This window comes from Natrix helvetica (assembly GCF_964273705.1).
Source record: "Natrix helvetica genome assembly, chromosome: 5".
Lineage (NCBI taxonomy): Eukaryota > Metazoa > Chordata > Lepidosauria > Squamata > Natricidae > Natrix > Natrix helvetica.
The window spans coordinates 103,106,259-103,129,934 of record NC_138551.1 but is presented as its reverse complement, the minus strand read 5'-3'; the positions used below and the strand labels follow the sequence as shown (position 1 = coordinate 103,129,934).

The 23,676-nt window shown below is 45.9% G+C and overlaps 1 protein-coding gene across 3 annotated transcripts in view; it reads left to right on the top strand.

Annotated features, from left to right (window-relative positions):
- Positions 1 to 23,676, top strand: part of SHLD2 (shieldin complex subunit 2) — a 49,221-nt gene that overhangs the window by 1,149 nt on the left and 24,396 nt on the right. For all 3 annotated transcript variants that reach the window (XM_081956512.1, XM_081956510.1, XM_081956511.1), the window contains exon 2: positions 14,332 to 14,388. The gene's annotated coding sequence lies outside the window, so the exon portion shown is untranslated. The remainder of the gene's footprint in view (positions 1 to 14,331; positions 14,389 to 23,676) is intronic.

Here is a 23,676-nt window from a genome sequence, read left to right as displayed (position 1 = left end):
AAAGCAGGTAAAAAATGCAAGTAGAAAAATAGGAACCACCTTTGGTGGGAAGGTAACAATGTTCCATGTGCTTTCGCTGTTGAGTCATGCTGGCCACATGACCACGGAGACATCTTCGGACAGCGCTGGCTCTTCGGCTTTGAAACGGAGATGAGCACCGCCCCAGAATCAGGAATGACTAGTACAAGGGGAACCTTTACCTTAACAACAACAACAAACATAATAACAATAACAAATAAACAAATAACAAATAAGTTGGAACAACTTATATCCTCTGATGTTACCTTAACAGTTCCTAGGCCCTTGGTAAGGACTCGAGCTGTTGAGATACCACCCAGCCCCAAAGGCTGTGGATCTCACCAAAGATTAATATTATCATCATCATCATCATCATCATCATCATAAGCATTAACAGAATCCCCATCAGTCAATTGTAAAAGGCTGCTTTACTTGGAACAGTTTTCATCCTTTTACATCATCAAACATTCACATCTGCCTATCCCATAATAATATTGTCTTTGAGAAATTTACCATCAATCAATTGTAAAAGATAGCTTTCCTGGAACAGCTTCCATTCTGCAACAACACCTTTAATAACTTCTCCTATCCCAGGTCCTTAGGAAGGACTTATTAGGTGGATAAAAATGCCAAATTCAGTCTAAACATCTGGCTCTGTCCAATGAACCATAATGATTTTAATTGTAAAAAAAGTCAATCTCAGAAGTGAATTGCAAAACGTGGAACAGCTTAGATCCTGTAACAATACCTTTAATATTAAGCATCTACGTCTGCCTAGCTCAGGTCCTTGGGAAGGACTCAATAGGTGGATAAAAATGCCAGATTAAATCTGAACATCTGGCTGACCTGGTGACCTGCCATAATGTTGTAATTCCTACCCCATTGTGAAATGAAAGGGTTTCTTGAACGAAGCAGCGCGAGCCTTTTCCAAGCACAAGGACTCCATACAAAGCATCCGTGTTTCTCAACCTCCTAAATTTCAGTTGAAGTCCACACATCTTCAGATGGTCCAGGTTGAGAAACACTGCCCTAGGGCCTGCTAAGCTAAACCACATTAAAGGAGGAGATGGTTGAAGTACCTGGAGTTCAGGCATCCCATTTAATCTTGATTATCCAATTAACTCATCTTTTGGGGATTGTGCAATAAAAGGAACCATGCCCTAATTAATTGCATTGTGTTGGCTTAACGAATGAAGGGCTAAATCAGGGGTCCTCAAACTAAGTCTGCGGGATTGATACAGCCTGCCGAAGCAATTAATCCAGCCTGTGGTGAGGAGGCAATGGCAACGGCATGAAGGAAAGCCGCGCGACTGGAGGCCTGGCTGCCGCAGCTTGCAACCAAATCTCCCATCTTTGGCACCATCAGCATGACGGGTCTGACCACCCTGGAGTTGGGGGAGGCAGGGCAGGCGGGCATCGGCCTGGGGGGGGGGCAGAACAAGTGGGGGACCTGCAAAGGGGCGTGCCATCCCCCCCTGCTGCAAAAGAACACACTCGGGATGCATCTGCTTCCCTGGAAAAGCGGCACAGCGGCTGACAATTGGGGGGGGGGGCAAGTACCAAAGGATCAGCGCCTTGCACTGTGGCTGCGCCCAATGAGCTTAGGGGCCACCCTGTTAAAACCAGCTTTTTGTCCATCACTTCTCCGTTAACTCTCACCACACCTGTCACTATCACCTCACCAACACCAATGACATTAGCTGACCCTTTAAATATAGCCATGAGACCTGGGGAAAGCATGCCTTTCCTTTCCCAGGCATTGCCAACCTCTCCCCCCTGGTAAAAAAAACCAACAACCTAGAGCAAAAAACTTCATGCAGTATTAAAAAGAAGAATAGAAAGAGGGCTGCTCTGTGTTGTTTAATGAACTGCTAAATTGGCCCCACCTACCCGTGCCCACCCACCCTGTCATTAGGCAAATCAAACTATCTTTTGTCCCCCCCCCAACAGTCTTAGGGACCATGAATTGGCCCCGTTTAAAAAGTTTGAGGACCCCTGGGCTAAATAAATAGGGCCCACTATTATCCATTATGCCAGTGGGGAGAATTCTGCAGAAAGATGTTGGGAGAATTTGAAGAAGATATATGTACGTGACACTTGTAGGTGCACATATATACATCTTACCCGCAAACTGTTTAGGGCACGTCTTCTGAAGGGTAGAGATATGTTAGCTCATTTAAACTTAGGCGAAAGAGTGCTGTGGGAATTAAGTGTTGGCTTAAAATGATGGCATGGGGTGGGAAAAAACTGCCTTTGTGTCTAGTTGTTTTGCCATGCAGTGCCCTATAGCGGGATCCCGAGAGGAGTAGTTGAAACAGTTTATGTCCAGGATGTGAGGGGTCTGCAGATATTTTCTCAACCCTCTGTAAACTGTTGTGACCTTCAGAATGCTAGAAAGCTGCCACTGTGAAGTAACAGCTGTACTGATGCAGGTTTTTCTCCTCCTCCTTTCCAGCATAAGAAAAAGGGCATAACTTGCAAAAAACAAACAAACACGTAACCGTCATGTGAAGTTGGCATTTTGAAAATCCTTCTCTATCCATCTGTTTGCATTGAAGTTGCTGGTGCAGGGGCCATGGCAGGAAGGGCTTGCATCAGATATCCCAAGAGATAAGAAGAGTCTCCATAGTTGGCCGTGCCTGTGGACAGTCTGCATCCCTAGCCTGTAAATGGACAGGAACTGTTCCCCCTCCCAACCCCCCAAATGAACCATGCTGTTTTCTCAAGTTGATGCAAATATCGTATTTTTCAGAGCATAAAACGCACCTGAGTATAAGACGCACCAAGATTTTGAAGAGGCAAATTTTTTTAAAAAAGTTTTTGCACTCTGCAGACCTCCCGAAAACGGCCCATGTTTCATGAAAACGGGCCTGTTTTTTTCCCCCCAAAAGGGCATGAATAGCCTTTAGGAGGCTTGTAGAGTGCTCGGGGGTGGCGGCAAAAATGAGCAAAAAATGGTCTGCTTTTCGCTCATTTCTGCCCTCCACAGCCCCCAGGAGCACTCTGAAAGCCTAAAGGCTGTGTACAGCCATTTTGGTGGAGAGGCGGGGTTTCAGGAGGCAAAAAATGCTGTATTCAGTGTATAATTCGCACCCAAATTTTCAGCCTCTTTTTTGAGGGAAAAAGGTGCACCTTCTACTCCAAAAAATATGGTACTTTAAAAGTGGGCTTCTAAATCACTTTGAAGGTGGAGTAACAGCTGCTCCGAGATCTTTAAGGATGTTTGCTGATAACCAACCATACCGCATGCTGACTTTGTCTCGGTCTGAAACATGTGCACTTCCTTTTTTTTAGAGGCCATTTTTCCCCCAAAAGAAAGAGGAAATGTCCCCCGAGTCCCTGATGAATCAGTGTTAACCCTCCATGAGCTGTGACGGAAGTCACATAAGTAGGAGAATTCGTTAAGGAAACTCTTTATCCAAATCTTTGGGCTCTGAATGAAGCATTGCATTTCTTAAGCACTATAACAAGAGACCAATAAAAATCAAATAAAAGTAGAAATAAAGGAAGTGTGGCCTAGATTTCTCGAGAATGTGTAGGTCAAGCTACATTCAGCTCCTGTTAGATGCAAGAAAGAAATGGCAGAGAGGGTCTAATCCATTTTAAGTCAGTGACGGCTAACCTTTTCCCATCGCGTGCCAAAAGTGGAGCGCAGGGGGGTCATGTATGAGTGTGCCCACACCCGTGATGCTATGTGCACAAGACCCCTGCCCTCCCCCACACTTTTGGCGCACGATGGACCCGTTCTCCATAGTGAGGGAGAGGAGTATCCAGGATGGGTTGACCTTGTTCTCTCTTGATTGGACTGAGTCAGATAAGCTCTTTGGACCACGCTCTGGCCACCAGTTACTACCCAGTTATCGACTCAGTCCATCAACAGAAGGCTGTGTTCATCCTGAGATCCTGAAGAAACTTAAAAGAAATATTATTTGCTGCAAACACAATCACAATTGCCTCCACGCTGCCTGACCAATCACTAGAGGCTGAGGAAATCCCCAGCGGGGGTAGAAAGCCCACACAGCAACCGCTAAGGTGGTGCGCAGCCCAGGTCACAGAGCGAGACCCAGGGCACTAAGTGAGGACTCTCACCGGAAGGCAAGCAAGCGAGCTCTGCTGCAGCGAGAAACATCCGTGGAGGCTCTAAAAGTGCCGGAGAGCTCCGTCGCTCCCCTCGGGTTGAGTGATGAACCACGGCGTTTTAAAGCGCCACGGGGCGCCCGTGCCTACAGGAGATCACTAAAGCCAAAGAGCCGGAGCGGCTTGCAAAGAGCAGCAGGGGGTAGGGGGACTCGAGAGAGAGCCCTCAGAGGCAGTGGAAGCCGCGTGGCAGCCTGCAAAGGCACAAGCCGCTTCCATGTGCTCCCAGGAAGAGGAGCTTTTTGAATTTGGAGCCGCGTGCCATTTTGAAACCACGTGGTCCAAGATGGCGGCCCCCATCAGCTCTGAAGATGCCGGCAGGATTCACGTACCCAGCCCTGCCTCCAGCAACCCCATCGGAGGTACTGAGGAGCCCTGACTAAGCAGGTCAGAAACCCTCTCAGAGGCTTCAACCAGGGGCGGGGGAGGCAAGGCAAAGTCCAAAAAGAAACACATCACCACCAGGGGGGCCAAGGAAGCAGGCTGTGGATCCAAACCTCCCTAGCCTAGCTCCAAGTACGAAAAGCAGAAGCACCAAGCATTGGAGCGCATTTGCCACAAAGCCAGCAGTAAAAAGGCACCCCCTGGCTGGGAACCTGAGGAGAGACCATCTGGACTGCCTTCCCCCAGCAGGCCTGCGGAGGGGAAGCCCCCCCCCTACAGGTGAGGATCCCCTTCGATACCTCGGGCATCTGGGGAGCTGCGCAGGGATGGCAATCACCCCCATGTGCACCAGCAACGGCTCCATCACCTCAGGACTTCCCCCTACACCTGGGGGCATGCGGACTAGACAGCCAACCTCAGCAGGATTCCCAGACTTCCAGAATATGATGATGCAGGCCTTCCAGCAATGCATGGCAGTACCCTTTCAACAGCCACAGGTGCAGCCTCAGTTGGCACCCTGGCCAGGGGCCCCTGAGGGACTGGAACCCCAGGAGGAGGACCCACCCTGTCCCCAGCCTCATCCCAGGAAGACAGTGACTCGGAATCCGAGGAGGGCGAAATCAGAGAGGACAAACTCTCGGAAGATGAAGGTATGCCTCCTCCTAAACCTACCTTTTCCGGATTGTTCCAGCCCTCCCTGTATAAATCTCTGCTGTTCAAGGCCAAGGCAGCTGCCAAACTTGGCAACAGACCAGCAGAAACATCGATGCACCCCCAGGGCTTCTCAGATAAGAACCTCTTTGAAGAGCAGCCCATCGAGGCCGACACGGTGCCCACACCCAAGTCCTTTCTGGAACTGGTCAAGCGGCAATGGACATCCCCCACGGCAGCCCCATGCCCACCTCCACAGACAAGACCTTTTTCAACGTGAACAAGGACATGGCACAGGTGCTGTCACAACCCGCCATCGATGCAGCTGTTACGGCCCTGCATATACCTACCAACATGCCCAGGGAAACAGAGGATGCTCTGAAACCGGAAGACAAAAAGGCTGATCTCACGTTACAGAGGAGCCACCAAGCGGCAGCCTGGGCAGTGAAAACAGCTACCACCACCTCCTTCTTCAACCGGTCTTCTCCTCTGTGGCTACAGGACCTCCAGCAGCGGATTCCCATTTCGGATGTCAGGTCACACCAAGACATCAACAAGCTGGTGGCTGCCATCCAATTTTCTTCAAATGCCACTTTAGCTGCAGCCAGGTATGCCTCTAGAGCAATCGCCTCATCCGTGGCATCTCACAGGTTGCTCTGGCTGGGGCAATGGCAAGCAGACATGCGCCACAAGCGGCACCTGGCATTGGCCCCATTGATGGGGGAATCCCTCTTTGGAGCAGCGCTTGATCAATTCCTGGTAGACAACAAGGACAAGCGGAAGGTGCTTCCCACAGTCCCGAAGAAGAACAGCTTCAGAGTGGCTCCATACCCCAGGCACTCCTACCCTCAGGGTCAAGACTTCGGGTCCTCCTTCGGGGGTCAGGATTCCTTCCAGGGGTCAAAATTTGGGTACTCAGCCCCAGGCAGTACCAGGGAGGCTTCCAGTCCAGGCAGAGATTCCCAGATAGACAGCAGAAGGGCAGACAGCAGAAGCGGCCCTTTCAAGGGGACGGAGGAGGATGAGGAGGGCACTCTTTCCGCACAAACTAGCTCACCCCCCATTGGGGGTCGCTTGGCGTACTTCGCCAATCGATGGGACCTATCATCCTTTGATAAGTGGGTTCAGAACACCATTTGCTATGGCCTCACTAGAGTTTCTCTCCAGCCCCCCAAGATCTTTCTGGATCTGCCCTGTCTCAAACAACCTGACCCGCAGGTTGCTAATGCAGGAGGCCATCCAACACCTCTTGGACATCAGGGCTATCCAACCTGTACATCTAGAGCAATTAGGCCAGGGATATTATTCCATTCTGTTTGTGATCCCCAAGGCCTTGGGTGACTGGAGAGCGATTCTTGACTTGAAACGCATGAACCGATTCATACACTATCGGAGGTTTAAGATGCATTCACTGCATTCCATCTTGGAAAGGGTTAGGCAGGGAGATTTCCTCACCTCCATAGACCTCACGGAGGCCTACCTGCATATACCTATAACCCCAGAACACCATCAATATCTCAGGTTCTGCTACCTAGGGCACCACCTTCAGTATAAAGCCTTACATTTGGGGCTGTCTTTGGCCCCTCGAGTTTTCACTAAGGTAATGGCAGCATTGGCAGCGCACCTGAGGCAGGTACCGGTGCGAATTCAATGTTATTTAGATGACCTGCTGTTACAGTCATCCTCTTTTAAGGGTGTCCTATGGGATCTCGACATTACTAAGTTAGTCCTTTCGGTGAACCTCACCAAAAGTCACCTTCATCCCTCCACTAGTCTGATCCATCTAGGAGCCCTGATAGATACAGAGGCAGGCACGGTCTCTCTGTCATCAGAAAGACAGCTCTCTCATAGGCAGCTAGCCACCCAGGTAGCCAGGGAGCGTAAGGTGTCCTTAGCCAAGCTGTCCAAGTTGCTAGGCACTATGGTGTCCACCATTGGCATCGTTCCTTGGGCTCAGTTCCACACCAGAGATCTCCAATGGTTCATTTTGCCTTTCCAGCGAAGGCGCATGAGCTGCTCTCAGATTAAAGTCCTTCTACCAGCAGAGGTATCCCACTCACTGATCTGGTGGACGTCCCCGGCAATAACCAGGGGTGAAGTCTTCAGAATGCCAGACCGGGTGACAGTAACAATGGACGCCAGCTTATTCGGATGGGGCGCCCATCTGCGAGCTCAGATGGCAAAGGGACAATGGAGCCGGGCGGAACTGACTCACAACATAAACTGGTTGGAGCCGTCGAGCCTTGCTGCAGTTTCATCACTCTGTCAGAGGCAACCATATTCTAGTCCTCACAGACAGCATCACCACCAAGGCACACATAAACAGACCGGGGGTGGGGGGTGGGGCAAATGAAAGGCCCTCATGCTTGAGGTCAAAAGACTGGGGCGTTGGGCCGAAATACATCTTCTTTCTCTGATTGCAAAACATATAGCAGGGGTGGACAACACCAGAGCCGACTGGCTCAGCCGGACCGAGGTGGACAATTCGGAGTGGAAACTGCAGCCAGCAATCTTCGAAGAGATGGCAAAGCGCTTCGGGCGCCCAGAGGTCAATCTGTTCGCCACTCCCCTCAACGCTCAGCTCCTGAGGTTTTACTCCAGGTACCAGACACAGGGGGCGGAGAGGGTAGATGCTCTCCGCTGCCCATGGCCTCGGGGGCTCCTCTACGCCTATCCACCCTTGCCCCTGATCCCCAGGGTCATACAAAAAATCCTACGGGAGGGGGCGGAGGTGGTTCTGATTGCCCCACACTGGCCCTGGAGACCTTGGTTTGAAGATCTCCAATCCGTTTCAGTGAACAGGCCCTGGAAGATTCCCCTGGAGAGGATCTCCTTCAGTCAGGGGTCGCTGGAACTTCCGGACTCTCAGTGGCTCCAGTTGACTGCTTGGCACTTGAGCAGAGCATCCTGAGGGAAGACCATTTCTCCCCCAGGGTTATTCAGACAATCCAGGCAGGTTACAGACCTTCCACGGTGCGCATTTATGGCGCTACATGGTGGGCCTTTTCAACATGGTGCATCTCCAAGGGCCACGATCCGGTTCGAGAAACTGTTGCACAAGTTCTGGACTTCCTTCAGGTGGGTCTGGACAGAGGGTTAGCTCCCAACACGATTAGGAGACAGGTCTTGGCCATCTCATCAGTACTGCTGTGCGGTAGATCTCAAACTGATTCACCACCCCATGGTCAGGCGGTTCCTCAAGGGGGCCTCCAACCTTAAACCACCCACGGTGCACAGGTACCCTTCCTGGGACTTACACAAGGTGTTGGACGCTCTGACAGAACCCCTGTTCGAACCTTTATGGACTGTTTCTCTTACGTTTTTGACCCTTAAGGTGGCCTTTTTGGTGGCCATCACCTCTGCCAGGAGGATATCCGAACTGCAGGCTCTGTGTACCAGGGAAGATCTCTGCATGTTCCACCAGGACAGGGTGGTGCTAAGGTTGGACCCCTCCTTTATACCCAAGGTGTGCTTTTGCTTCCATCGCTCGCAGGAGCTGATATTGCCCAATTTCTGTCCGGATCCTTCTCACCCATTAGAGAGGAAGTGGCACACCTTGGATGTGAGGAGGGCTCTGCAGATTTACCTCAGAAGAACCAGGCCGCACAGGAGATCAGAAGCCCTATTTGTCTCCTTCCAGCCGGGGTCCCTGGGGAACAAGGTGACATCCACCACTATAGGCAGGTGGTTACGAACCTGTATTGCTGATGCCTATCAAGCACGGGGTCTCCAAACACCGAGCTCTATCACAGCACACTCTACACAAAGCACTGCCACATCGACGGCCTGGGCCTCGTAGGCCTCCTTGACTGAGATCTGTAGGGCAGCCATGTGGTCTTCCCCCTCACCATTCGTGAGGATCTACAAATTGGACTCCTTATTTATTTATTTATTTATTTATTTATTTATTATTCGTATTTATAGACCGCCCCCTCTCCCGAAAGGGACTCGGGGCGGTGTACAGTCACTAAAATGTGTTATAAAATACATACATAAAACAGTTAAATAATTAAATACGTAGGTGGAGGAGGTTGCAAGACTGTATATAGAATAATAAATATAGTACATTAAAAACTCTAATAACCCAAGAGTTAAAATATTACCCAAAATTACCCATTAAAATATATCCATCGGGAGGTAAAAACTAAGAATGTTTTTGCTTCTGCAGAAGCCTCATTCGGACGTAGGGTGTTGCAGGCTGTTCACAGGGCGGGGGAGACACCTCACCAGGCATAACTCGGGGCGTGTGTGTGTGTGTGTGTGTGTGTGTGTGTGTGTGTGTGTGTAAACCTTCCTAGGAACGTGTAGGCTTTGGCACTTCCCATCCTGGATACTCCTCCCCCTCACTATGGAGAAAGGGTGTTGGTACTTACCTGATAGGCCTCTTCTCATAGTGGGGGAGGAGTATCCAGCCCCTCACTGATATGGTTATGTAGCAATTCCTTATGTTGGTTGTTGAACTCTTCTGTTGAAGGAATAATAATAAAGGTTTGAAACTGAAAATAAAGTCTAGAGTGGATGATACAGCGAGTCGAATAGAGTTTTTCGCCGATAACTGGGTAGTAACTGGTGGCCAGGGCATGGTCCAAAGAGCTTATCTGACTCAGTCCAATCAAGAGAGGACAAGGTCAACCCATCCTGGATACTTCTCCCCCACTATGAGAAGAGGCGTATCAAGTAAGTACCAACGCCCTTTTTTCGCCCTCCCCAGGCTCCAGAGGCTTTCTAGGAGCCTAGAGAGGGTGAAAACAGCCACCCCACCACCCCCAGATGTCCTCCAGAGCCTTCAGGGCAAAAAACAGTCCCACGGGCAAACTGGAAGTTTTGAGAGTTGACTTCCGGTTTGCCTGTAGGGCCATTTTTTGCCCTCCGGAGCCTTCAGGAGGCTTCCCAGAAGCCTCTGGAGGGCAAAAAATGGCCTTAAAATAAGGCCGAAGTCAGCTGGCCAGGATGTGCCATAGGTTTGCCATCATGGACTTAGGCTATCATTGTACTTTGCATATGTCATTAATCGCATAAGGCTGCATATAGAGACATAAGGCATCAGCACAACCACATATACAGATACTCGAGTTGTGAATGTAATGGAGCCTGCCCATTTCATTCGTAACCCGAGGATTCATGGGAGTGAATCTTGTACCTTGAACGGGATCACTTCCTCCTTTCACCCATGCATTCGCTAATTGAATGCGAGGCTCATAAAGTGCACATGGGGTATTCCAGGGTGGGGAAGGCCATGGGCCATGGGCATACTAATGAAATAGGCACCTGCTTAAGACTACCCAAGACTTCCCCAACCCACTGAAATACTTCATACTTCCCACAGTTGCTTCCCCCTCCAACCTGTTGCGCTGGGTCACCTACCTTGTGAATATCTAGCAAGCAGTCACCTCTCAGCCATGTGCGCTCCTCTGCAGTTCCATTCAGGCCTCTGTAGGCCTTGCCAAGCAGGTTGCCGGCCAAAATGGAACTTCTGAGAGGTGAATCCACCTCTCTGATGCTCCGTTCGGGCCTCCACAGGGCTTCCTTGACCCGTTACAGGCCAAAATGGAGTAGTGGAGCGGCAGATTTGCCCCTCAAAAACTCCATTTCAGCTGACAACCTGGGTGAGGCCTACAGAGGCCCGAACGGAACTGCAGAGGAGCGCACATGGCTGAGAGGCTGGAGAGGAGACTGCTCGATCTACAAAAGTAAGTGTCCTGGCATGGCAGGTTGTGGGGGAAGCAATTATGGGGAGCATGAGGCCCAAAGGGAGCTTCTGAGGGGGGGGAATCCCCCCCCTCAGAAGCTCCATTTCGGCCGGCAACGTTCAGGACGAATGTTTCAGAGAGACTGCGGTTGTTCATAAGGGAGAACAACTGCCGTGGTGCTGCAAGTTTTTTGACTTGTTTGCAAATGCCAGGGCGCCCTTATCACATAACTTTGAACGTTCTCTAAGGGAACACTCGTAACATGAAGATTACCTGTACTTTTCTTTATTGCAGGTATCAGAGCGCCATTAGATTCCATAAATGTTTTTCTGTCCAAGGCAAGAATACTGTACAAAAGTTAAAATTGTCATGGCCTGGAACCAACCTCCCTCCCTCTCTCTTTCTTTCTTTCTTTCTTTCTTTCTTTCTTTCTTTCTTTCTTTCTTTCTTTCTTTCTCTCTTTCGTTCCTTCCTTCCTTCCTTTCTTATCCTGAATGAATGAAAGAGATCAGCTGCCACAGGGGCATGCATGGTACTCTGTACTCTGCAGCTTGTGATCACGTAGGGGCTGGGGCACAAGCTAAGGGCATGTACCTGTTGCCCTTTGCACCTTCCATTTAGTATTTTTTTAGTACCCGTTTAGTATTTCACATTTGGTCTCATTTGAACAGGGCCAGCACGATCCCGGAATGAAAGAAATGAGCTAGCGACAGAGCAGAGATCAAAGATAGGAAGACCTTTCCCCCCACTGCACAGCTGAACTCTCAGCTATGCACCATTGCAAAATCAGTCAAAAGAATTTTCTTGTCTGCAAATACATTTTTTTGCCTGCTTTGGAATTCTCGTTTCTTCTCTGGGTAGCCATGTTGAGGCTGGCGTGTTGTCCAGCACTTTCCTTTTGTGGGGTGACAAGAAACTGTAAGGAATTCCCAGTTTAAGAAATACATCCAGAGAGATATAGGTAGTCCTGACTTACCACAGTTCATTTAGTGACAGTTTGAAGTTACAACGGCATGGAAAAAAAAGTGAAATGGCTGTTTTTCACACTTAGGACCATTGCAGCATCCCAAGGTCATGTGATCCAAATTCAGACGCTTGGCAGCTGACTCACATTTATGACAGTTGCAGTGTCCCGGAGTCATGTGATCCCCTTTTGCGGCCTTCTGACAAGGGGGAAGACAGATTCACTTAACTGTGTGGTTAACTTAACAATTGCAGTGATTCACTTAACAACTGTGGCAAAGAAAGGTCATAAAATGGAGGAAAACTCATGTAACTAGTGTCCCACTTAGCAATCAAAATTTGGACTCAATTGTGGTCATAGGTCAAGGATTATCTGTACTGCAATGAGTTGTTATGGAACTTTGCATCTCTATAAGAGCTGGTCTGGTAAAGTGAAAAATCTGCTACAGTGGAAACATGTTTGATTTTCCTTACTCGTTTTCTTGCTGGGGTGGGTAGATATTTAAAAAGAGAAAATCCGCCCCAAATTCTGGATCTTGTCTGTAAGCGCCAGTGACATCCCTGATTGCATTAATAGATACACTGAGAATTCGGTGACTTCGTTTTAAACTTAATAGGAATATGGAGAGATCTTTCACTTGCCTTTACATTTTTATATAAAACTGTACAGGTAATCCTAAAGTTACGAATGTAATGGAGCCTGCCAATTACATTTGTAACTGAGGATTTGTAGGAGTGAATTATGCACTATGCGTTTGCTAATCAAATGTGTGGGTTGTTAAGAGCAAGAGGTATCTTAGGATGGGGAAGGCCAGGGGGGGGGGGCTAGTGATAGAACAGGCCACCCAATCCACTGAGATAACTCATGCTTCCCCCCTCCCTCCCTGCCATGCCTGACTCGCCTTCCAAGGATCTGTCTTCTTTCTGCCACAGTTTCTTTGCCTTTGAGGCAGAGGAAAACAGGACGATTTTGCTTCTTGCATCCAGTTGGCTTGCAAGTGCTTTTTGCACTAAGAGAATCAGAATAGATCTGGAAGGGACCTTGGAGGTCTTCTAGTCCAGAGTGAAAGTTTCTGGGGGCTGTGACTTCAGGCATCTCTCCACTTTTGCAGAGAATGGGTACCTGAAATCGCATGAGATCACAGTGTTCCCCCTCCCCCCCAAAAAAACATTTCACTCTCGGCGCGTAAAGCATTTGCAAGCTGACCGGATGCTGGAAACGAAATCATCCTGCTCTCCTCTTCTTCAGAGGCCAAGAAACCACGGCAGAGACAGATCTTTGCAAGGTAAGTGAGTCTGGTGCGGCAGGACCGTTGTGGGGGATGGGCCATAGGGTGAATGTTGCAGTGCCTCTGCTGTCATTCGTAAGAGCGAACAACTGGCGTGGTAATACAACTTTCAAAATTTTGGGACTTTGTTGTAAACACTTGGGGGGCCTTATTGTGTAACTTCGGTTACTAAGTGAACTGTGGTAACTCGAGGATTACCTTTATTTCACTGCTGGTCTTTTGAATCAGCATTACTGCTCATTCGCCACATATGCATTCTGATCCACAGTCAAAGAGCGAATAGATTTTTACCAATTTATTACCTTTGAAGCTGGAAACTAACAAGGTCATATATATTTGTTTGGCAATATTGGTGTGCTGCTCAGCTCAGCTCCTAGTGATTTGCAAAATAAAAACCAAATAAATAACCTTAACGCACATAGAGGAATAAAAAACAAAACCACACAGATCTCCAAAACGTTAAATGCCCCCCCCCCCTGCAAAAGAATCTGGGCTTCACTGCTCAGTGAAAGCCAACAGAGGAAATGCCAGGCAACCTTCAGCACTGCAGGAAAATGCAAATGCCAGTCAAACGTTTATGAGCAGAAATCTGGCTGACCTCAGGATTTCCAGAAAGGGCATTTTAGGTGGTGGTGGTGGGGAGACTTAATTGGGCACTCTTTTTGTCTTGTAAATAGCTGAACTCCAGAACCTTTGCGTTGCTGTTCACAGGCAGAAGAGCCTAAGTTTATGGCCTGAATCCTAGATGGTTACAAAGAGACCTTTTGTCTCTTCTGCCGGCCTTTGTATCCTGTGCTATAACACTCTCTAAACTTTGCAATAACTTTTGCAGACCAGAAATATGGCAGAACCATTATCGGCAATTAAGAATAAGCCAGCGAGACAAGTTGCTCTCCCCTAAACTCCCCCACCCCACCCCCATCATTTGTTCTGCTGACCTCATATAATCTTTCCCAATTTAGCATGACGGACGTTGGAAAGGGACTCTCAATTGCTAAGCATTTTTAATCAAAACCATTTGGAGGAAAATGGGACCCAGAAATGTGAATTGTAACAAAGGCACACAAGGCAGAGGGGTTTATATCTGCTTCTTCTATTTATTTTGGAGAAATTTGGGTAGCAGTGCCCAGCACTTTGGGCCCACACAGGTATTTTGGCTTCTATCAGATCTGGAAAACTGACTTTTTTTTTTTTTACAGACTGCTGGAAGAAACGAAGAGAATGAAAGGCAACTTCTTCATTAAAGGTGGACAGAGGTAAGAGTGAGAACGAAATATTGCCCTTCAGAGCTGATGTTTCATGCCGAGTTGTCATTTCAGCAATCTCGGTTTTGAGCTGTGAAAGACAATGGTCTGTGGACCATTGGTGGTCCGCAGAAAAATAATGTGCATTTTTAATATTGCACTAAATACTATTTATCATTTTTTTAAAAATCAGTATTAGTGGTTTGCGGGATTTAAAATTATGAATTTAGTGGTTCCTGAGGTCCAAACGTTTGGTGACCCCTGATCTAGTCCAATCATTTGCCCAGGACAGGAGTCCTTACTATATCCCAGACATTCTTTTCTTGAAAACCTTCAGCGATGGAGCACCCACAACTTCTGGAGTTGATTAATTGTTCTCACTGTCAAAAAATCCCTCCTTAATTCCAGGTTGGCTCTCCCTGTGACCAGTTTCCACCAGCTGCTTCTTGCTTTACCTTCATGTGCTTTGGAGATTAAATCGAGGCTCTCTATTCTGTGGCAGACCTTCAAAAAGCTGCAGAGAAGGCAGGAAATTCAGGGGAGTTGAGCATAGCATGCTTAGGAAAAAGAGCCCATTGTGATGAGATAACGTGCTTTTTCTCACTGAACTTTTGCAGCAGAGATGTCATAAAGAGAATTGGGGGGCATTTCTTAAGAATACTTTTCATTCATCTTTCATCTATGTCTGTCTGTCTGACTATCTATCTTTGTGTGTGTGTATGTATTTAGGGGTATATGTGTGTGTGTGTGTGTGTGTGTGTGGTGTCACAACCCCTGGTATGCCCAAATATGGGAGGGAACACACTGTTTCCCTTTGTCTGTCTTTCGGCTCACTCCAGGAGACCATCCAGGCAGAAAACCATATTTTTAATGTTGCCTTTGTTATATTTGTGTTGTATTTGTGCTGATAAATAAATAAAGGGAGACTAGTATAGATCTATTTCAAGCTATTTAGCTATTTAGCTCTCATCAGCTAGCCATACCCTTACTGGGATTTGAACCTGGGCTGTATTACATATTAGGCAGATGTATTAGCCACTAAGCCACAGGCTCTGCTCCTTTATCCTTATTTATCAGCACAAATACAACACAAATATAACAAAGGCAACATTAAAAATATGGCTTTCTGCCTGGATGGTCTCCTGGAGTGAGCCGAAAGACAGACAAAGGGAAACAGTGTGTTCCCTCCCATATTTGGGCATACCAGCGGTTGTGACACAACACATACCTATTTCCCTGGCTTAGCTGATAAAGGAGGAGAGCCTGTGGCTTAGTGGCTAATACATCTGCCTAATATGTAATACAGCCCAGGTTCAAATCCCAGTAAGGGTATACTGTTTCTACTGTACTGTGCAGTGGAGTTTCACAGTAGTCCATAAGGGGGCTCCCTCTGGCAAGGGGGAAAATCCAACATTAGAAATTACGTTTGGTCCGGATATTTCCCCCTATAAATAAATACCTGGGCAATGCCACATTATCAGCTAGTCTTAAACTAAAAGACAAAATCCCACATAATAGCAATCCAGCTCCAGGCAACTCTGGATCAAAGTAGCTTATCTGGGTGGGTGTTTACTGTCTGTGAGTCTAGGGCACAAATACTGTACTAATATTTGATCTTCGTCAAGCACCAGACAGAGGGAATATATTGCTCTGTCCAGTTGTTGACGTTTTCGGTGGCTTTTGATGTCCCTCCTGTTCCTTCGTTAGATTCATATCTGGGAGCTCAAGGCACATTTGGTAGGTGGGCAGAGGGGGAGAATTGGTCCAATGGCTGAGGGTGAAGCTGAACCCTAGTCTCCCCAATCCTACTCCAACATGTTAATCAGAATACTAGTAGAGTTCTCAGTGACTGAGTGTTCGCCTTACTATGATACTCACTGTATTGTCCTTCCAAACTGTCTTCTTGGGAAGACAATGGGAAGATCTTTACCTGTCTGTCTGTCAGAAAGTTACTCTATCTATCTATCTATCTATCTATCTATCTATCTATCTATCTATCTATCATCTATCTATCTATTTTTCATCTATCCATCCATCCCAGGCCTCCAGTGCATCCATCCACCCACCCATCTATCCCAGGCCTCTGGTTTATCTGTCTGGCCTCTGGTCTGTCCATCCATCCATCTATCCAGGCCTCTGGTCTGTCTGTTCATCCATCCATCCATCCATCCATCCATCCATCCATCCCAGGCCTATGATAGCGGACCCTAGATTGAGGAAGACACATACCTTTCTCACATAAGGGTGAGAAAGGAATTTTTATATTTTTGTCTGTGTCTAGGTGTCTGTGTATACAGTACAGTAAGCTGTGGTGTGTTTGTGTGTGGTATTTCCCACCATTATTTATACTGAACTTTAATTCATAATTTCACAATCACTGACATTAAAAAAAATGATGACGAAGGAGCCACTTCACTGCAGAAACTGTGTCAGAAATCTACCCTGGGTAGTAATATAAACCTATTTAAATGATTTATGCTCCTCCTCGATCCCTTTAAAATCTCCTAGTCGAAATGGATCCAAACCTTTCAAAGCTCTCCCTTGACCACATGATCAATTTAAGATTGCTATTGAAGAGTCCTCCATCTTTTGATTTTTTTTTTCCAAGCTAACTTTCTGCTGAGCACAATTGCCGTCCGTTCTTGTAGCTGTCTTGTGACCGGCGAGTCCATTCCTTGCTCTCATTCATTGCATAATGCGGTCTTTGATTAGTTATGCATTCATTTTTCACATTAGTTACATTTTAATAGGAACACTCCATGTTGTATAACTGTAAACTTCCTTGATTGTGCCAAAGGTATTTGTTTACGTTTCAGGCCAAGTGTTCTACTTCATAGACTTCTAGGAAATGCAAAATTCTTATTTCCTAACTTCTCTCCAAGTTCCCATTTTTATTGGAATCCAGTTAGAACCTATAACGATGGATGTTTTTTAATTGGAAAATTTGGGTATGGAAAGAATAATTGTGAGAAAGATTATGTCATGTTGGACTGCATGGGATTGGTGATCCTGTCCTAATTGACTTTGACATAAAACATTCAGAAACAAAGTACAAACGCATGTCATTCAGAAATAGATCCTTTTCAAGTGAGAGGATTCAATTAAATGTTACGTGTTGCATTGGAAATTTCATCTTGTAATTGTTGAACATAATAAAAGTATAAATAGCAACAAAGAACATAGGGTGAACTAGGTGATAAAGTTGGAAAGAAAAACAGGAGCAAATGACTAGAAGGATAAAGGAAACAGAATAACAGGAGGTCTTTTAGTCAAACCACCTACTCAGGAGTATCTTACACCATTCCAGATAAGTGGCTGTCCAGTCTCTTCTTAAAAATCTCCAGTATTGGAACATCCACAACTTCCAAAAATAAACGGTTGTAATGATTAATTGTTCTCACTGTCGTGAAACGTCAGTTCTAGATACCTTTCTCCTTGATGGAATATGATGGTTGTCCATTCTTTTGAAAACATTGGCAAGAACATACATGATTCTTGTCAGTATGTATGAGAGTTCATGACTTGGCAGAGACATGGTACCAGATCAGCCAATGAATAGACATGGCAACTGGGTCAGCCAATGAGGGCTGTTTGGAAACTAAAACAATATTTGCTGGAGACAGCTAGGAACTTGGGTGTGGCTTAGCTTCTGTACTAAAGCTCTGAGTCTGTGCTGAGCTCTAAACTAGTCTATTGCTCTAAACTGTTCTCTGAAACTATTCTCTCCTCTGCTTCTGCCTGTGTTTACTTGTATTTACTATCACGTTGGAAAACCTGTTTTTGATATTGTATTTGCTTCATGTGTTATATTATATATAAAGAGAAGTTAATGAATCTTGCTAAATCAGTTACCTGTGGGTGATGTGATTGTTGCAACAAACTGTGACAGTTCTCTCATCCTCACACCTATTTTTTGAAAATAAATTATTCCATAGCAATAGCACCTAGACCAGCGATGGCGAACCTTTTTTGGCTCACGTGCCACAAGTGGGGGGAGTGCAGGGGGGTTGTGTGCGGGCGTGCCGCACCCATAATGCAATGCGCGACCCCCCCAGTGCGCATGCGCGCAAAACACGCGACCCCCCCCCATTTTTACATGCTTTTTTCGCCCTCCCCAGGCTCCAGAGGCTTTATAGGAGCCTGGGGAGGGTGAAAAGAGCCTCCCCACCCCCCCGGACGCCCTCCGGAGGCTTTAGGGACCGTCTGGAGGCTTCCCTGAAGCCTTCGGAACGCTTAAAACCACCCTCCGAGCAAACCAGAAGTGACTTCCGGGTTGCTAGGAGTGTGGTTTTAAGCGCTCCAAAGGCATCAGGGAAGCCTCCGGATGGTCCCTGAAGCCTTCGAAACGCTTAAAACCACCCTGAGCAAACCGGAAGTGACTTTTTGCCCTCCCAAAGCTCCTATAAAGCCTCTGGAGCCTGGGGATGGCGAAAAATAGCTTTTAAAAAGGTGAATTCAGCTGGCCAGCGCAGCGCCTCGCGTGCCCTGACAAATGGCTCCGCGTGCCACTTGTGGCACGCGTGCCATAGGTTCGCCATCACTGACCTAGACTTATATTCTGCTTCACAATGCTTTACAGCCCTCTTTAAGCGGTTTACAGAGTCAGCCTATTGCCCCCAATAATTTGGGTCCTCATTTGACCGACCTCCGAAGGATAGAAGGCTGAGTCAAACTTGAGCCAATGAGAATTGATTTGCTGAACTGCTGGCAGTCAGCAGTAGCCTGCAGTACTGGATTCTCACCACTGCGCCATCATGGCTCATTAAATGTTGTTCATCCATTGAAGTCGATGCTGGACCGTTTTTCAGGATCAAATCTGGTTGTGTTATGTGGTATTTTCTTTGTAGACTAGACAACCCATGACCCGTTGGGTTCCTGCAAGGTCCCCATTGACCTTTTCCTTGCGAGCTTCCCAAGGAAATAAATTTCAAGGCCAAATCTGTGCTCCCGCCATCAGCCGGGTCATTGGCTGATCCCCATTGATTTTTATTTTATTTTTTAACTTGCAAGCTTCTTAGGCTTTCGTACTAAATCATGGGAAGATATCAAGGAACATGAGAATTTCATTCCCATGGGAGTCACAAGTCCTGGCATTCTGTAAAATTAGCCTGTGTGAGATATGTTGGTTGAAAAGGTTTTGCCCTTTAATGCGCTTTTTCACCCAGTTAAAAGTTACAGTCATGGAAGATTATGTAGAAAATGTTAGGAACTGAACCTCAGAATTTCTTAAAAAGCGGTTCTTCCTTGGATCTAAGACTTTGTCCCAAGTTTTTCTGAAGATTCTGTTTTGTTGTCATTTAAATCAGATAAATAACTTTAAAAATGCAATCAAATGAGACTGGCCAAAATATATTCCATAGGAGAAAACGGTACCGCTAAGCTAATACCCTAAGGATTACCAGTTTATTAAGTCAATTCCCTTTTGTATCTTTTTTATGCAACACCCAATTGAAAATTAAACTTGAATAATGATGCTGTTGCAACTCAGGCTTAATTGTAAAAATGCACTTTGTACTTTTTGTCTGCTAAATTTTGGCTGTGTGAGCTGCACGTTATTGATAACCTAGAACTTCTCATTAAATAGCTTGTTAGTCTATAAAATATGCCCCTTGCTTATATTTTCAGTCAGAAACTGGAATATCCCAGTTGTATTTTAGCTACATCTGCCCACTTGATATTCAAGGTGACCCATACCTTCATTATTATTTTCATGGCACCCAGGTGTTCAGTATACATATGCTTAAGAGCAAAGTTATCTAATTTGATGCCTATCTTTATCTGTTCTAAAAAAATAACGATTAACTTGATTTTGAGATAGCTGCGGATTTTACAGTGGCTTGTGGTAACCTGTCCACTTCAAACCTAACTCTATTCTTCCTTGTATAGTAACACCAGCTGGTACTAACACTAACATCCCTGGCGCAAAGTTAAAGTGTGAATTCTGTAATTCTGAATAATTAGAATGTGTGAACCTGGCCTTATGGTTGGTAATATATAGTTTAGAGTTCGGAGTCTAAGGTGTAATCCAGGCCATTGAGATAAGTGATCTGGAATCATAGTTGCAGAAAAATAAAATGTTGCATTGTTTATTTCATTGTCTTCTACTACTACTACTACTACTACTTTGACCTTCTCCTCTTTTTGTATATGCCTCGAACTGCATTGAATCCCACAATATTAAGACTTGGCTGTATAAATCCCATAGAGCTGGGTATGTTTCAGAAAGGATTCCTAAGAATGGATCTGGAATGGGAAGAGTGCGCAGACTGGTCTTTCCCTTTTCAAGAAACCTGGAAAAAAAAAGATCTGTGCACTTTAAAGAGATGCCCCATGGTGTGTGTCTGAACGTGTTTCAAAACTTGTGTTCAAAATCATTTTTGAAACACGTACAGCCCTAAGTACAAAAACATACTAAACGGTATTGCCCAAACAATCGCAGATGATCAAGAATTGCAGATGCATGTCAAGAATAATCTTATTAACATGCTTGTGCAAGTCCTTTTTTCCTCTCAGTCTCTTTCTTACTTTTGTGTGTTCAAATAGTGTGGTAAGAGCAGTTTCAACAATCGGTTGCGGTGCCTAGCAAAGCTCAAAAGCTGCTGATGCAACTAGTTGGATTTTAATAGATCATTGACCCATCTATAAGACTCTGACCACTTTACAGATAAAGAGGTAATGTTCTATTGGCTGCCCATATGGGGAACATATTGAGAAATGGTGTAATAATTAACTGTGCTAATGGAAATGTGCTTTTTCACTTCCTACCAGGACATGTGAGTGGCAGATATTTTTCCCCCATTCAGTAACATTCACTATTTTTTAAAAAACTGTATTGCATGATCAGAATGTAAGTTAGAATTTCAGGTGGCCATTAAGCTACCAGGGAGATGCAGAAACGTTGAACCAAGGGGATTCTCAACACTTGACAGTATTGGCTGTAGCATAGTCTAAAACCAAAGCAGGGGCAGATTTAATTGGAATTAATGGGAGACACCACTACCCCAAGACATGCCACGACTATAGGCTACACTGGCAATTAGAATCAAAAAACAGGAGGAGGAGCAGAAGGAGGAAGGGGAAGAAGAAGAAGAGGGAGGGGGAGAAGGAAGAGGGGGAGGAAGAATGAGGAGGGTAGGGGGAAGGAAGAGGAAGAAGAAGGGAGGGAAAAGAAGGAGGGGGTAAGGAGGAGGAGAAGAAGAGGGAGGAGAAGAAGGAGGATAGAATAGAATTCTTTATTGGCCAAGTGCGAAGAAGAAGAGGAGGGGGAAGAAGAAGAAATGATGATAGGCAAGTCCCAGGATTTCACAGACTTAAGGACAAATTCACAAGGAACTGAACAACGCCAAAACCAACAGGATGGTACCTCAAATGCCATTATATCCCCCCAAAATTTATCCTGGCTTGGCTATTGATAAAACATTATTTTAATATTAACAATAACTTTTCCCAGGCATGCCATATGGCATATTTATTGTCAAGTATACTTTTGGGGTTCACTAAAACAATCTTGCCCAGTTAGACCTGAGTCGGAAGGCAGGATATCAGTTAATAAGTTAATCCATAAAATCCCCCAGAAGGCAACTGGGCTTTCAGATTAATGGTGGTGGGTCATGCGTACTGGTCAGCCCTTTGTATGAAAGGTGGCCTCCTCTGGCTACTCTCAGTTGCGTATCTACTTTGACCTCCAGCCTACTCTTTATCTAGGAGTACTGTATGTGCTTGTGGTCTATAGAAGTGACTAGGCAAATAATCCATCTAGGGATGAAGTGACCAACAAGGATGTATGTAATGAAACCCAGGTTAGGCCTCTCATGGCTGCAATTATCCAGATTTCTTTTGGTTGATTTTATCTAAGAACTTGAGCAAATTGTTTGACCAACGCTGCCGTGTTGCTCACTCAACCCTTGTCCTTCTTGGCTCACGGCAGAAAAGCCATCAACTCCTCCCCTGGAGGATGGAGGCTTCCCAAGTATGGTGATCAAACCAGGTTAGAGGCCACCTTTTTTTGGCCACGCATGATTGGGAGCTGGAGGCCAGGTAGGGCCAAGGCAGACAATTGTTCCACGCCTTTCTTTGCAAGACCAAACTAAAAACCTTAGCAGAGTCAGAAACCATCCTACTGATTTTGATCATTATGCAGTTGGGGATCTGAATAGAAGTGACTTGGGTGGTCTCCAGTCTTGGTGTCTTTGTTGCCATCCTTATGCAATGGGAACACGTCCCTCCTAATTTCTCCCCTTTCTTCATCTAGCCTGGCCTACGGTCTGTCCTGGCCTGTTTCACCCAACATTGTTCTGGTTTGTCTGCTGTTTGCAAAGCAAAAGAATACTTCAGCAATCATTCTCCTCCTCCCCCTCCTCCTTCTCTTCCTCCTCCTCCTCCTCCCCTTCCTCCTCCTCCTCCTCTTCCTCCTTCTCTTCTTCCTCCTCTTCCTCCCCTCCTCCTCCTCTTCCTCCTCCAAATTTACTGGGAGTAGAGTTTGGGCACATATTCTGCTCCATCATCAGCATTATGAACCTCAAGAGATACTGAGGCCTTCAGTAAAATGTGCTGTTGAAGAATGAGGTTAATTGCAGATTTTTGAGAAGTTGCAGGTCAAGTTGACAGGTGGAGTGAAAGTCACCCAGTTGTGGGGAGAGCATTTTATCGAAGAACATTTTGAGGAATAAAAAAACATATTCTTTCAAAATTCTGGTTTTTAAACCAGGAGGAGGGAAGTTTCAGTTCAGAATGGCCACACCTGGTCTGGCATCTGTGTCTTCTAGAGCAGGGGTCACCAATTGGTGGTCCGCGAGAAAATGTTGGTGGTCCGCAGAAAAATTACTTGCATTTTTATATTGCACTAAATACTATTTATTGTTTTAAAAAATTCATATTTGTGGCCCGCGGGATTTAAAATTATAATGAATTTAGTGGTTTCTGAGGTCGGAAAGGTTGGTGACCCTGATCTAGTCCAATCATTTGCCCAGGTCAGGAGTCCTTACTATATCCCAGACAATCTTTTCTTGAAAACCTCCAGCAATGGAGCGCCCACAACTTCCTCTGATTGCTTCTGCTGAGCAATCTCAAGATTTCCAACAGTTCCAATAAATTAAATAAATACATATATACATATATACATACATACATACATACATATTAACTGAGCATTCTGAAATTTTGAGACCCTTACAAAGTTACAAATCTAAAATAAAATATCCCCTTTTTACTAGTAAATGTAATTTATTTTCGAACAAGGATGGAGTGGATTTCAATTTTTTTTTGTTTGAAATATTTACTTTTGTTATTCTTTTTTTTTAC